Below are 15,510 nucleotides of genomic sequence, written 5' to 3'. Positions count from 1 at the left end.
ATCTATCTATCTATCTATCTATCTATCTATCTATCTATCTATCAGCAAGATACATAACTAAACCTGGTTGCCACTCAGACATAACTAATTTACTTTTAGAAGACAACTTGAATTACTTAAAAATATTTTTAACCTTTATTTTTATTTTATGTGTATGGTGTTTTGCCAGCATCTATGTCTGTGTATCACCTAACTGCAGTGTCATGGAGGCCAGAAAATGTCACTGGATCTCTGGAACTGGAGTTACAGATAGTTCTAAACCAACATGTAGATGCTGGGAATTGAATTCAGCTCCTCTGGACGAGCAGCCTGTGGTGTTAACTGCTGAACAATCTCCCTAGCCCCCACTTTTATCTGTCAACACACATGAGTGTAAAAAAGAAAAGACATAAAGAAACAGGACCATAACAGGCATTGTCCTCAAACTTGCCTTCTCTACTTATGACATATTTTCCCAAACAATGCAAGCATAGCCAGAACATCTTGTTTAATATTTCACAACACATCTTTGTAGGGAAGCTGTCACTCCGTCTGCCATTCCATTGCTAATGGAACTTTAATTTTATAGGCTATTATAATAATATAAAGTTTGTAAACAACTCAGCATAGTTGCCCAGTTCTTCCTTAGATTTAACAATTGTGCGCTCTCTCTCTCTCTCTCTCTCTCTCTCTCTCTCTCTCTCTCTCTCTCTCTCTCTTTTTCTGTGTGTGTGTGTGCATGCATGCTAGTGTGCACACACAATATATGTGCAGGTACTTGTGCATAAATAGAGACCAGAATTCTCTTCCTCAGTTGCTTTCTACTTTATTTTTGAGTCCGGATCTCTTTGCACTTGGAGTTCACGAATTGGCTAAACTCGTTAGCCAATAAGCATTAGGGATCTTCCTGTCTCCAGTGTCTCTCTCTGGGATTACAGGCACATGCTTCCAAGTTTAGCTTTTTCCATGGATGCTAGGGTTCCAAACCCAGGTCCTGATGCTAGTGAAGCAAGTACTTTACTGCTAGTATATTTGAAAGTCTCTTAAGAACAATGAGCCAATTTACATTGTATCAAAATAGAATGAAATGCATACTTGCTTCATATGATCCTGATATGAAGATGCATCAGTTCAACTAAATGGGAACAAATTTAGTTTTAATTATTAACATAAATTTTTTGAATCATTCTTTTCTTATTTTTAAACCTTTGCTTCATGTTTTTGCTTTTGGAAGTAGATAAGAGATGGTGTGTTTTTGTTGACTGATAGTAACAGTTTGAACTTTATCTCTTTTCTGTGAATTTTGTACTCATTTCCCCTAGTTTAAACTTTTTAAATTGTATATGGTACTTCATTTCCCTATAAAAGTTTTGAATGGTTGTGAAGTCACACTGACCTACTTATTTCTATGATTCTTGTTTTTGGTATCTGTAGCGTCCACCCTCGACCAGCAAGGAAGATGCAATGCACGAGCTCTTCTCCAAGCAGTTTATTCAGGACCCTTGAACAATCTTCTAACTGATGAAGATCTTCTAACTGACGACCCGGGGGAGGGGGGGGGAGCATCTCCCAGGCTTAAGTACTCTAGGACTAGCCAACCCCTGTCTGCCACGTGGCAACAGCAGATAGGTCCACACACATGGAGACAAGCCAGATCAACTGCCACTGCCATATAAGGAGTTGTTTACTCCTAAGAGTCCTCGCCAGCAGGTGGCAGAAGGCAGAGACCAGTGCCATCTTAAAGGTGCAGCACTATGCGGCTCTCCACAAATGGCAAAGCCAATGGGAGAAAGATAAACATGAATTCATTATTGTCAGTAACCAAGAAGAAGAAAAAAATAAATTTCTCTTGGGGGTATCTGTGTGCATGCGTTTATTTAATTCATTTATTTCTTAGAAAACTTCTAAGATGATGAAGTTACCATCATCAACTCCAGATAAGAAAACTGAAGCTTAGGGAAGTTGAAATAAGATATTTTTGTTGATAAAGGTGCAACAGTGTCACTCATATCTTTGTGGTAACTAACAGCTTCCTAATTGAATTTAAGTCCTGATCAACAGGGAAGAAATCATACCTGGTAGTGGAAACTTAGCAAACTACCCAGGGGTAGTGAAGTCGTAGATATTACAGGAGAATCTACTACCTCTACTTTACTACACCAGCATAAATCTTAACTCCATTCTAAATACTTAACCTTATACCTACAGATAAGAATAGTTTTCACGCCTCATCAAAGAAGCTTCAATTTGCAGCAGAGGGAGGCCTGACAGAAAACCACATCTGGTCAAACTACAGAGAGTAACTAGTAATAAGATGTCCAGCCTCAGTTGATACATCTGAAACACAACACCTACACCACAGGCTCAGAGAACACTGAAGAAGAGAGAGTAGAAAGAATTAAAAGTCAGAGAACCCAGAGGTCTGCTGCAAAAACTGTGCCTCCTAGAAATGGCAGGGAAGCTATGATACCATAACAGTGTGGCTGCCTAACAATAACAACAATAAGAACAATAGCAACAGACATCTCATGAAGCCCCACTTCTAATAAAGAGCTATAGTCAGATAAGCCATGCCAAGAGTGGTAGAGATAGCTTTCCTCAGGGATGAGCCCTCTAGTTATCTTCAGCCACGATGTTGTGTATGTAGAAGCAACACAAACTGGACTCATCAGGTGGTATGTTGAGTGTGTGTATACACAACTCCAACCCAAAACATAATAATAATCATAGAAAAAGAAGCCATGAATTTAAGAGGGGTTTTGGGGTGTATAGGTGTATGTGATACAGGAGGAGTTGGGAGGGGAAGACATGAGAGAAGTAGAAGGGAAGAAAGGGAAGGGGGAAACAATGTAATTATATTCTATCTGGGTACTTTAGATACTCCAGTGCCTAGACTAGATACCGGCATTACCAAAAGCTCCCCAGGAAATGTTACTGTGGAGCTAGAATTGAGAACTACTGCTTTAAGAGAGCATCTAAAATTATTTCACTCATCTTCATCATCCTTATTGAACATCAGGGTCTATAGTTATTCAGGCAATGGTGATGGCCAGCATCTTTTATTTGGACCACTACTGGATCTCACAAAGGCTGCATAGCCCCACCCCAGCTCCGCTCCCCACCAACATAATCCTTCTCCGCATGATGCTGCAAACTTTGGCTAGTTCACATCTGGGATGCTAGATCTTGCACACAATCTCCCTCCCGGCACTGACCACAAATCATTCTTGTTTTCTAGATCTCCTCTGTCAACCCTGTTTTGTAACAAATCACTTTCCAACAATAGGAGAATAGGTTTGATGGCTGCTTTTGTCAAATGTAGTTATAAGCAGCTTTTTAATTTCACATTTTAAGCTTTATGTGAGGTTCCTCAGTGGCTACCCAATGCTTTATAAACACATTTTGAATGTATATTTTTCTCTGGACTGTCAGGGAAGGCAGCTTTCTGCTGAAGCAGCATACATGTCTCTCATTCCCTTAGGCTTGGAGAATTCTTTTTAGCATTGAAGATGTGGTACACCAGTGATTTTCCCGGCTTTGCGTATAGAGATATCCACCCCTCTATCCATCAAAAAGCCTTCTGCCTAATCTCTAAGCCATTTAATTAAATATCTGTCATTTTTTTCCAGGGCTAATGGAAAATTCAGTTTCTTTGGGACAGTGTCACAAGCAATCAAACTTCTAATTTAAAAACCACAGTGGGCCAGATTCTCTCAGGGGCTCCCCTGTTCTCTGCCTCTGTGTCGGGGTCCCTGGAAAGCTGTGGTAACTTTATTGAGCTACAGGGATATTAGTTATAGAGCTCAATTTAATCAACCTAATTGTACCAAGGAATTTTGATCCTTCATGTCATTAGAAAGAGAACCTTCATTTTAACACCTGCAGTGATAGTGATTCTGCACACAGTCCAGGAAATCGTCTCATCCAAATTAGAAGCCCCTGCCTCCAGCATCATTGTGACAGGACTTAACTTGCATGCTAGTGACCTCCATCTCAGTTGCCATGGTAGTAGAATGGGAATGCAGGTAGTCTATCACATGACTGCAGACTCACTGATCCTTCTTGGTAGATAGGATACAGGATGGGGGAGAGTAGCCAAGACTTCATAGGTAATCTGTTCTGTTGTGGTGCACGTGAGCAGATGCATTCCTAAATGTAAGTTGTCAGAACAGCAGGAAAATGAGGGCTCCTGGGCTAAGTAGGAAAGATTGTTTCGCTTTAAAGGAATCAACTACCATCAGGGAAATAGAATTTTGTGATAAATTGAGTTTAACCCTCAGGTTCGACTTGAAGGGATAAACACTGGTCGGATCTCCTCCGCTATTGCCCTTCTGCTATGACAAATTCTTGTCTGGCTCTTAAACTGTCACCATTTGGAGAAACTCTGAGCACCAGCAGGTTCCTATATTTTATACCTTTTGTCATAATAAGTTCCTGTCTATTCCCTTGATTCCATCCTCTTGGTTTTTTGAACTGTTTATTCTTTGAGAATTACATGCCTGCATACAATGTATTTTGATTATACTACCTCAACAACTTCTCAGCTTAAAAAAAAAATTTGGAGTATGATCAATATACCAGAATCACATCCTTAAAGAAAACTGACTCTCACTCCCATAGCAGCCATCAACTCTCAATACCTCTTCAGCTATGGGTAGGGGCCTCTCTAGGGACTTATATAGTTAGGGTTACTCCATTAACCATGCTAAGATGTTGACTGGTTTGATCTTGTGCAGGTTTTCTACAGGAGACCATAGCAGTTGTGAGCATACGAGAGTGATGGTACTGTCAAGTCCAGGGGATACTTCCTCTCCAACCTCTGACTCTCACAGCCTTTCCATTCCCTCTTGTTGTGATGTGCTCTGAGTCTTGAGTGGAGGGGCTGTGACACAGATGTGCCATTGATGGTGGAGCACACCACAGTCACTTTTGCTCTGCACTTGACCAATTGTGAGGCTCTGAATTAACTGCCAGCCACTGTACAAAGAAGCTTCACTGAAGAGCTCTGAGATCTGCACTCATCCATGACCCCTGTGCTCTTAATAGCAATCCTTCAATCTAGGGGCAGGGGAGGATGTTATCCAGGACCTGGCTATTGCTCCTCACTCTCATGGGGGTGCAGGAAGAGGGGCCCAGGGCCCAGAGCCCTTATAAATCATGCTGTTTCAGGACCTTCCCTTCCAGATTTGCTGCAGAAGGTGCAAGGGAAGAGAAAAGGGAAGGGTTCCATCCTCTCAGTCACTCAATGTCAGCTGCCCTGACATTGCTAAGGGACTCCTTTGAGAAATCCCTTCTCCTAGGCAGACAGCCAGTGTGTTTTAAAAGCTTCTAACATTCAGTTTGTGGCTGATTGCCCTTGGCCTTCTGGGTGAGAGCAAGTGACATTTCAAGAAAGATAATTACAGAGAGAGTCAGTGAGCGAATAAAGAGAGGCAACATAGAAGACACCAGAGCCAATAACACTGCTCAGTTAATGTGTGTCTTCACTTGGAGGCTGAAGTGCTGCCCTGTCTGTCTCTGTCTGTAGGGAAGGGGTTTCTTATGTAATGAAGATACTTCTAGAAGCGTGTATTTAAGAACTGGGTAACATATAGCATGTCTCACTGGAAAGAATACAGTAGCAAACATGAATGACTGCCTTTCCAGGAGTGTTGAAAATTGTTTTTGTTATTCCTTTTCTCAAAGCTAAATAAGTTACTCGGCCACTGTTTCATGAAGAGACAAAGCACTTGCAGTAATAGTACAGCAGGCAGCAGGAGATTCAGCTTTCTAGTGGTTTCTCTTGCCCCTACCCCAAAGTCCCATGGATCACCTCAGCAGGGGCCACACACGAAGCGAAGTCTGCAGTGGAGGGACTCTGCGATTAGAAAACTGACCATTCAAAGGTGCTGTTAGTAAACCTGCTTCATTGTTGGTCTTGGAGATACACTGTTTATTATTACCCTGGTTGAAACAAATCTAGCCTCTGCCCTAGAAGAAGGCATCATCTCTGTCTTCTAAGGATGTTAGCCACCCTCATAACCTTAACTAGATAACAGAGCTGCCATGCCTCCTGCTCAGAAGACAGACAGAAATGGAGTAACTGTGGAGAAACCCCCTGCTCAGAAGACAGACAGAAATGGAGTAACTGTGGAAAGCTTCCTTTTGCCAATTGGTTACTCCTGTTTGTTTGTTGTATTTGGTTTTTGTTGTTGTTTTGTTTTGCAAGAATGAATATGTTTTTAGTTTTATCTTTCAGGTAAATGAGAGGAGCCCCAAGCGAGACTCCAAGGCTGGGTCTGCATCTAAATAAGGCAAGTATGGCCTCTTCTTGCTCCTGCCAGGAGCTCACTTAAGATGGAACCTATCCTTCTCTTCCAGCCAATGAAACAAGATGGGAGTCTTTGGGGAGAGGTTTCTTAGCTCATGAGATACACAGGGAAAATGTAGTCCTGTTTCTGCTCTTGATGGAGGTGGAAGTTTCTGAGTACTAAGATTGTTAAAACCATTTCACAAACATCAGGCATACTGAGGAGAGATAGAGTAACATGATTTCTCCCAGACCTTGGTGACATTACCCAACTCTTATATTATCCCCAGAGTTATATACCTCAGGATTTTTTCTTCTACTTTCAAAATTAGTAAATCTATTTAAAGTAACATTTTATAGATTAACAGTATTATGTGCATGTGGGTACAGGTGCCTGAAGAGTGTTAAGGTGACAAATCCTCCGTTGTTGGAGTTACAGGTGTTTGTGAGCTGATATATTTAATTTTTAAAAGAGTCTTTGTATCCAGAACACAGCTGCAACCGCTGTGATCCAGAAAACCCACGTCGGTCAAATTCCAACGTTCTGTAACCATCTATAAGAGATTCTAAGAAATAAATGAAACAGGTGGTTTTCACCATAGTTTTAGTTACTGAATCATCATCACATTGGAAAAAAGAGAAGCACTGAGAGAAATGCCAAGTGGCATACTGGCAAGGGAATAGCATAAATGGCAGGAAGCACTTCAGCACATCTTACAACAGTGAGCAAAACAAGCCCTGGGTAGTAGCTCTTGCTGTAGCCGCCTCCCTCCATGGAAGTCTAATTCCAGCAGGTGGCGCTGTTGTGGACGCATTCTAACTCCACAAGCAAATGACTGCAAGCTAACAGTGCTGAGATAGGCAGATCTACTTTCCACAGGGCAGCCCCTTGGGATGAGTTCTGCTGGTATATGAGGCAACATTTAGACAACAGATGTGACGAATTAGTTGGGGACAGCAGAGAAAAGACTGGGAAAGGTGCACATAGCACGAAGAACTGTCCAGCTACCACTGTGATCTCTTTTGTCAGTTCTAAGATGAACTCCAAATAGTGCCCCTGTAACTGAACTTCACTTGATTCATACAAAGACACTGATCATTGGCGCATTAGGCAATTTAGCCTCATGAGAAATGTGAGAAAGCCACAGGAAAGGATGGGTGTGTGTATGTGTGAAAATCGGATCACCGTGAGCTTCAGAGAGAAGAAGAGAAGAGGCTAACGGGTCCTACCTGAAGCCAGCTGCTCCACCTATGTGAGCAATCCTTCCTGGTTACGAGTGCCACCCTAGCCGTTATCCTCTCTCCCTACTGCAGCATCCACAGGAGGATGCTCACAACTCTCTGTTCTTTACAGCCTCGTCACCACAAAGTCCCCACCCCTGTCCTTATTTACCTGCCAGTTTCATTCTCCTTTTTCTTGCAAAATGCCTTGAAAGAATTTCTCTTAGCATATCTGCTCTCGGTCTTTGGAAATCTCATCATTCAAGGCTTCCTCCCTAAGCAGTTGAGGCTGCTCTAACTTTAGGTACTATTGCTTGCTCTTCCCATTTTAGATGTAGAGCTTTTCTTTACGTCTTGACCCACAAGTCACCATATTTAAAAGTCCATCTTTAAACATTCTATGCTAAATAGCAAACACCTCTGAACTCCCCTTCCCTCTTTATCTTGATTTTAAAGATGAAAATGTAAGGATCTGACAGCACAGGCACGTGTCCATCCTTGACTTCCTTATGGCAGAGGATTTTTAACTGTGGTCTTTTTTCTCTCCTCAGAACAATGTTTGCCGTAGAGCACACACTTAGTGTTTTGTGAAGGAAGGAAGGAATGAACAGGAGGCAGCTATAGTGATGGTACCCCAAAGAGGGAAAACTAGGCGTTTTCAACATCACCAAACACTTGGAATTATACCTGGCATTCCACAAGCATCTTCCCTAAGAGCACAAAGTAATTCCCTCATCCTAAAACACAACAGAGTGGCTACATCTGTTTGAAGCAACTGTCCCTTAGTGTTGTTCCTAGCAATGTGCAGAAATGGGTAAATACCCATGTCTGTATTTTGTTAAACCAACTGATTCTGAGGTATATAGTCTTGGAATCCCGCTTTAGGAAACACTGGGGTCTCATATTTTCTTCTGGCTAATCTGCTAGTATGCAGAAACCTTGAGAGTGACTAGAAAGATTTAAACAACTGTGTAGCAAAGAGTTTACTTTTACCCTTCATAGTATAGACTACAAAGATGGTTATCAGAGCTGAGAAGGGGGAGCATTCAGGGAATAAATGGAGGGTAAAGAAAAAAATTCTTAGGAGAAAGGTCTTTTAATGTTCTACAGCATAGAAAGAAACTATTATCAACAATTAATTTAATATTACAGAACAGATAAAAGAAAGGACATTGGATGTTGTCTCTATCCCCCATATGGACTCGTGTATAAAGTGATAGAGATGTGAATTGCTTCTATCTAGCCATTATACATTACATAAATGCGTTGAAATGGCACATTCTGTGCCCTATGTAGGCATCATTGGTATGTATTAAAAACGTAGTTTTAAAAATCTAGTAAATTTTTGTATCTAATCTTTCTCTAAAAGAAGTCTGGGCTTTGCCCTTGGATTAAGGAAGATGATATCTAGACCTTCCTTTGGAATGTCCTGCCTGATAAGAGTTTGATAAGATCCTTGGGTTATAGCAGATATGTCAACACTGTGACTTACTATGGAAACCAATTACTCTAAATAGTATCTAACTTTTTCAGATATGTCAGCAGTTCTATGTGTTAGCATTGCATTAAGGACCAGGATGTTATTGGTGCCCTTCAAAGAAAGTAGTTTCCTCCTAAAAGAATGGAATCTACCTCTGGATGGTAGTGTGTTGTTGTATTGTCTCCTCCCTTAAGAGTTGTTGTTTTTTTGTTTTTTGTTTTTTTGGATTGGTCATTCACCTGGCCAAGGGACCACTCATCAGGAAGGCTGATTCACCATAAGCCATGTCAAAGAGTAGGCACGAATGATTCTTCTGTTAATGAGGTTTACCTTCTTAAAATTCTCACCTCTGATTGTTATCACTTAAAGAGCCAAAGCCATCATCCCTGTACAAGAGATCTAAGGAAGACTTAACTCTGAGGCTCAGGGAAGTTCCTTAGGTTTTCAATACCCTATATATCTTGTCACACATAAATCTATAGGAAAGAAATACATTCCTCATTCCAAAGAGAGAGGGTGACTTGAAGTTCAGTCTCTGGGGCTGTTCCCTGGACTCTGTTCATTGTGCTCCTTCCCTTGTCTGAATCTCATCTTCATCTTTTCCTACTAACAGCAGCCATGAGCACAGAGGCCGTTTATAAGTTCCATGAGTATTCTGGAGCATTACTGAATCTGGGGTAGTTGTGTGAATCCACACTTGCAATCGATGTGAGAAGTGTGTGTACTTTATGGAAACGATTGTCTTTGTAGTTTGTCAGTTAGTTCTAAGTGTGTAACTCCCAACTTCTCAGCACTTCAATTCAGAAACACACAATAGATGGACCCAGCAACGTTAAAAACTAAAGACTTCAGAGAATGTTCTTCAACCTCCCATCTCAGTCTGGTTGTCTAGATAAGGACATCAAGGGTGTAAGCCATTACAATGTAGTAATAACGAACTATTGAGATTTTGTTTTCCTAACTCCATTGCATTGGTTTCTGTCCCAACATTTTTCCTTTTAGTTTTGTCAGTTTGTGAATGTAGAGTGGTTTAAAGCCATCTATACATATTCACACCAGAAAAAGAGGTGTTAAACACATCTGAAATTGAACAAGAGCCAGAAAAATTTATTTGAAGATTTTTTTTTTGGGGGGGAATTCTTCAAGGAAATAGTCCAAGCTTATGAATCAATGTTATAAAGTTGCTTTCAAATCTTCCATATCCTGATAACCTCTTGAGTATAAGAAATATTTCTCTTCATGTACCGTAGCCTTTAAGCTTTTTATTATAGCAGAAAACCTAACTTCACAAACAAAGGCATCTGGAGAGGAAAGGGAGTGTGAATGAGATGCCATTGGAAAGGCAGAGGCAGAGTGCTGTCTTTAAAATGCAAAGCCTTTCTAATTTTTGTTTCCTCTATGAATTTAGCCACCTCTGAGAATAACTTTTTGAATATTAATGGACCTATGTGATTTAAAGATAAAAAATCAATGGAAAATGATACTCTGGGATCGTCTGACTTACTCTACTAAGTGTAGGAAGGAATCCAAACTCTCAGCAGAAACTGTTTTGCTCCAAAGCATCTTGGCTGGAGTGTGTCTTGTCTTCTAGCTGCAGTAGAAGGCAGAGTCTACTGTCTGTCTTCTGGAAGCATCCCTGAGGAGGGGCTGTTTGTTTTCATCAGTCCTTTAAGATGCCTCCCAGGTCTTTTAGGGCTGGGAATAGCTTTTGTGGTCTTGGGCTGGTAGCTGTGTTACATCTGGTTGATATGTATATTGAAGCTAATGGAAACTGAGTATGTATAAGAACCAGGCAAGGCCTTGGTGGTGTCAGTCTCCATTGCACCTCAGATGGCTGTCGCCTTTCTTTCTGGCTTTGATAACCTTAGCCATTCAAATCTTACAGGAACAAATGGAGTATTTTTATACCTGGATGTTGATTTGTTTTTCTTTTCCATTTCTTTCTCCTCCTTTTTTTCCACTCATAATGAAGCTTTGCATTTCTCTCTCCCTAGCAGATTCAAGCCTCAGCGAGACAACAGCCAAAAGTTCAGACAACTCCACCTCCAACCATCCAGGGACAGAAAGTTGGATCTTTCACTCCTCCATCTTCCCCCAAAACCCAACGTGCTGGGCACAGAAGGATTCTCAGTGATGTAACCCACAGTGCAGTCTTTGGGGTTCCTGCCAGCAAATCAACCCAGCTGCTTCAGGCACCTGCAGCTGAGGCCAGTCTCAATAAATCTAAGTATGTTTGTTCTTACCATGTGGACAAGGTCTGCTCTGGGTTACTACCATATGATTGTTTGCATAAGCTTGTGGAGATGTGATAGTAAGCACGTGCCAGTACATGTCTGTATTTAGTAAGAGACCACAGTGTATGCACTGTCCAGATCATAAGACTCAGTTTCCATTCTCCCATCTGTTCTGTGCTCAGTCTGTCTTAATTCTCCCTTACTGACAATTATACTTTGGACATTCAACACTTAGAAGGTGTTGTCTCAGCAAGCATTGTCTGCACAGGTGACTTGGCTCATTGTGACCTTTGGAACTGCTGCTTCCCTGTCCCAGAGGGAGCATGCTTTGACTCCTTAGGTTTGTGTGAGGTGTTGCTCTTTCCTCTCGTGAAGTACTTTGTCTAGGGACTTTCTTCTTACAACCATAAATCACACTGTTTTAGCATGAAATATTTGTGTGTTTGGCCAGCCTTCATGAACCTGATAAGTTGCTGGTTCTCTGCTTCACGTATAGTCAGTCTTATTGACCATTGTGACCATTGTGACCATTGTGACATCTGACCATTGTGTCAGTGTAATTTTAGATCCGTAGCTTCCTTGAAACCATGTCATCTAAGGTTAATCATATTTAAGTCAAGAAAGGCTGAAAGAAAAATGGGTGATGTAAACATACAAAGTAGTGGTACATGTTTGTTTGTTTGTTTGTTTGTTTAGTGATAAAACGCTTCTGCCATTGAACAATGTTCTGAACATGGGATGATAGCTTAGTACTACCTGGATCCTGGAAGGTCAGAGGCTGCCAAGAAAAGGGGATTGATTATATTTGCTTGACACACAGGCTTCAGCATAGCTTGCTGTAGATCCTAACCTGAAGGGCCTTGCAAAAGACAGGCAAGCTGCAAGATTTCCTGAGAGCTGAAGTGAAGGAGACAGCATTTGTAAAGACTAAGCTTTCCAGATTTGTGGGAAATCCTTTAGGAAAACACTGGGAAATTATGGTTTAACTGAGAAAAGAGCTGATACCATAATGAAGAGAAAATCATTTGGGTCCTTTGGCCTTGTTTAACTTTCTTTCCCTTCACCCTCGGGGTGCGCACCTTCCCAGGTCTGCAACCACCACTCCCTCAGGCTCTCCACGGACTTCACAGCAGAATGTCTCTAATGCTTCAGAAGGCTCCACATGGAATCCTTTTGATGACGACAACTTCTCCAAACTCACAGCTGAAGAGCTGCTGAACAAGGACTTTGCCAAGCTTGGGGAAGGTGAGCAAGCTGAGTCTTCTGTGCTTCATAGTTGTCAGTCAGCGGAGGATAAACTGGAATATGTCTGTGTCTTAGCTGTAGAGGGGTATGCTTGGCAAAGGTCAGCACGGACCATCTTGAAAAGGATTGGTTTGGGGGTCTGCAGACTGTTTTTTATTTTTGCCAGAGTATTGATTTTTTTTTTCTTTCTTGAATGCTGACCAACTTTGAGAGACAGCAGAGAGTATGTAATCATAGAAGGAAAAACTTTGGAAGGATTTAGTAGCATTAACAGGGATAATTGTGTTAAGCTGAGTAGTGGATTGCTTGGAGAAGGGTGAATGTCCCCCTCATCCTCAGGGGCTTGCTCTAGAAATAGTGGTTAAGGGTGTGCCTCACAGGATGCGCGGGTCCTGATCACAGGTCCATGTGGTTGTTGACTAAGCATAGAAAGGAGATACTTTCCATAAAAAATGAGGTTCTATCCAAAATAATCCATAACCTAATTTGGAAGGCAAGATATACAGACATCCACACAGACCTAGGAACTCTCACAGACACCTGGGAGCTCTCTCCACTCTTCAAATGGAAAACACCCTTCATGTACTCAAAGCACAGGGCAAAAGAATGATCAGAACCAGTGAATATAGGAACCGCTTTACCTAACTAACAGAAGCGCATCTCAACCTTGTGGGGGGTCAAACAACCCTTCCATGAGAGTTGCATATCAGATATTGACACTATGACTCATAAGAGTATAAAAATTATAGTTATGATGTAGCAATGAAAATAATTTTATGATTGGGGGTCACCACCACAACATGTGGAACTGTATTAAAGGGTTGCAGCATTAGGAAGGTTGAGAACCACTGCATTTTGGTGGTGTTTTACATATATACTTTCCTACCATTTAATTTTACTTCATTTTGAGACAGAATCTCACTGTACAGCCCTGGCTGGTCCAGAACTTCTGTGTAGACCAGGTTGGACTAAAATACACAGAGATCTACTTGCCTTTTTGCCTTCCAAGTGCTGGGATTAAAGTTGTAGACCATGCTGGGCTAGTTCAGCCTTTGGTTGTTATAATAAGACCATTAATATTTGGCAGTGATGCTGACAGTGTGCTGATGTCTCTCCCTTGACTGTTCATGTCTAACTCCCTTTGTTCTGACTTCGGCTCATACTCTGCCGTTTGTGGTTCTGATTAAGCATTTTCTGTAACCCCACCTTCTATCCTTTGCCGCTCCTCCCTCCCTTCCTTTCCTAGTGGCTGTTCTAACACCCATCTATCCAAGTCCATTTCAACAACTGTGCTGCTTCATGGGCAGCAAAGCTTCCCAGGTTCCACAATGGCAAGATGTTCCCAGTTCCCTCGCTGCCCTTGTGCCTGTGCTGAGCATTTCACTCACAAAAGCTGAATGCAACGCATGCTTTGTTCTCAGATCGTTGACAAACTGTTGTTAGGTAAGAAAGAATAAGAGAAATAAAGGATTTTTCTACCTTAGCTTATTCTTTCTTTTGGGTTTTTTTCTTTGTATGAATCCAAAATGTTTGTTTATAAAATTCCCCTTCTCCCAAAAACTTTGTTTTTTGCAAGCCCCGATGAGTTTTGTCTGACAATCTCCACTCCTTCCATCTGAATGGTAATTTTGCAAGACACAGTGAATATTAGGTTGTTTCTCATCTCTGTGTCTCACTCTCTCCCCACTCCTGTTGTCCTTTCTGAGATGAGCTCTTGCCATCTAGCTTGGGCTGGCTGTAGACTCCTGATTCTCCTGCCTCAGCCTCCTGAGTGATGGAATTCCAGGTGTGCATCACCACGCCTGGCTTCAATGTCATTTTAATTTTTATTTTGTTTCACATTTATTCTGCTTGTGTTCTTTTGGTGTCTTCTGGATCTGAGCTTTGGTGTTTGTCAGGAGTGTGGGGACATTCAAAGTCTATGCTTTAACTCTTGTCTGTGTCCCTCTCCCCCTTAGTTACACATGTTGTAGCTGTCCAACATGTCTTGGATTTTCATGCTCCCTGTTCCTAGACTTTTCATCTCTGTGTTCAGTGCTAGAATTTTCTAGGATGTGTCCTTAGGCTTTGGAGTCCTTTCTTGTTCCCACCATCATCTCTGAGCCTACGGGAGAGTTCTTTAATCTGTTTGGTTGTACGACTACGAGCAATTCTTGGCTCGTCCTTGGGATATGCATCCTCTGCTTTCGTTGCTTACTTGGTCTTGCATGTGGCCAGCCTCTTCCTTTAGAACTGCCTGGTAACCAGATGTTTCAAATTCCTAGTGAGGTGGTCCATGACTCTCTGATAGAGTCAGGGATGACTGTCTCTTCAGATTGTCTTCTGCTAAAGGCTGACTCCATGTGCTGGGTAAGGAACTCCAGGAGCTAAGCCTTTAGTGACATAATAAAAAGTGTATGTAGGAAGTAGGTGTTCTGTTATTTCAGGATTAGCTAGCTGCATATGGGACTATGGCCTGTTGTTCCAGATACCTGGGAGCCAGGAGGATAGCTTAAACCCAGGAGTTTGAGTCTAACCTAGGCACATAGGGGGATCCTCCTCAAAGAATGTAAAACAGCCAAACACAGCACCTGTGATCATGGCTGTTTTAATGAGCCTGAACTTGTCTCTGATCTCCCCTCCTTTGGCTGGCACAGGCCAGCTCTGGGAATTGTGTGGCAAGCACTTCCCTTCTCAGTTTGTCAAAGTTCTAATGCACTTTTCAGGCCCCAGTGAAATATTTTCTCTTGATGACAGCTTGCTGAAGAGAACAGAATGAGGCCAAGGGTGTGCATGATTGGGAGCTCCTGCAGTGCTGGAACATCCCAGCATGAGAAAAACAGAAAACAAAACCCAGGATATGGGAGCATGGTCCACACTGGTCATGGTTGTCCTCCTCCAAGAAGTACTCGGTGATTTTTCTTTTATCTTTCCCATGACGGTCAGAGTCAAGTTCACAAAGTTAGACTTGCCAAAGTGTGTGTGGGGGTCCCCTTTGCTTGGTCCCATGGAGTTTTTCTTTATACATTTGTCCACATGAAGTTCTAGTACACATACAGCCTGATCAGGCCTTTCTTGAGCAG

This window comes from Grammomys surdaster, unplaced genomic scaffold, assembly GCF_004785775.1.
Source record: "Grammomys surdaster isolate TR1022 unplaced genomic scaffold, NIH_TR_1.0 336, whole genome shotgun sequence".
In the NCBI taxonomy this organism is placed as follows: Eukaryota; Metazoa; Chordata; class Mammalia; order Rodentia; family Muridae; genus Grammomys; species Grammomys surdaster.
This window is presented reverse-complemented; position numbering follows the sequence as displayed.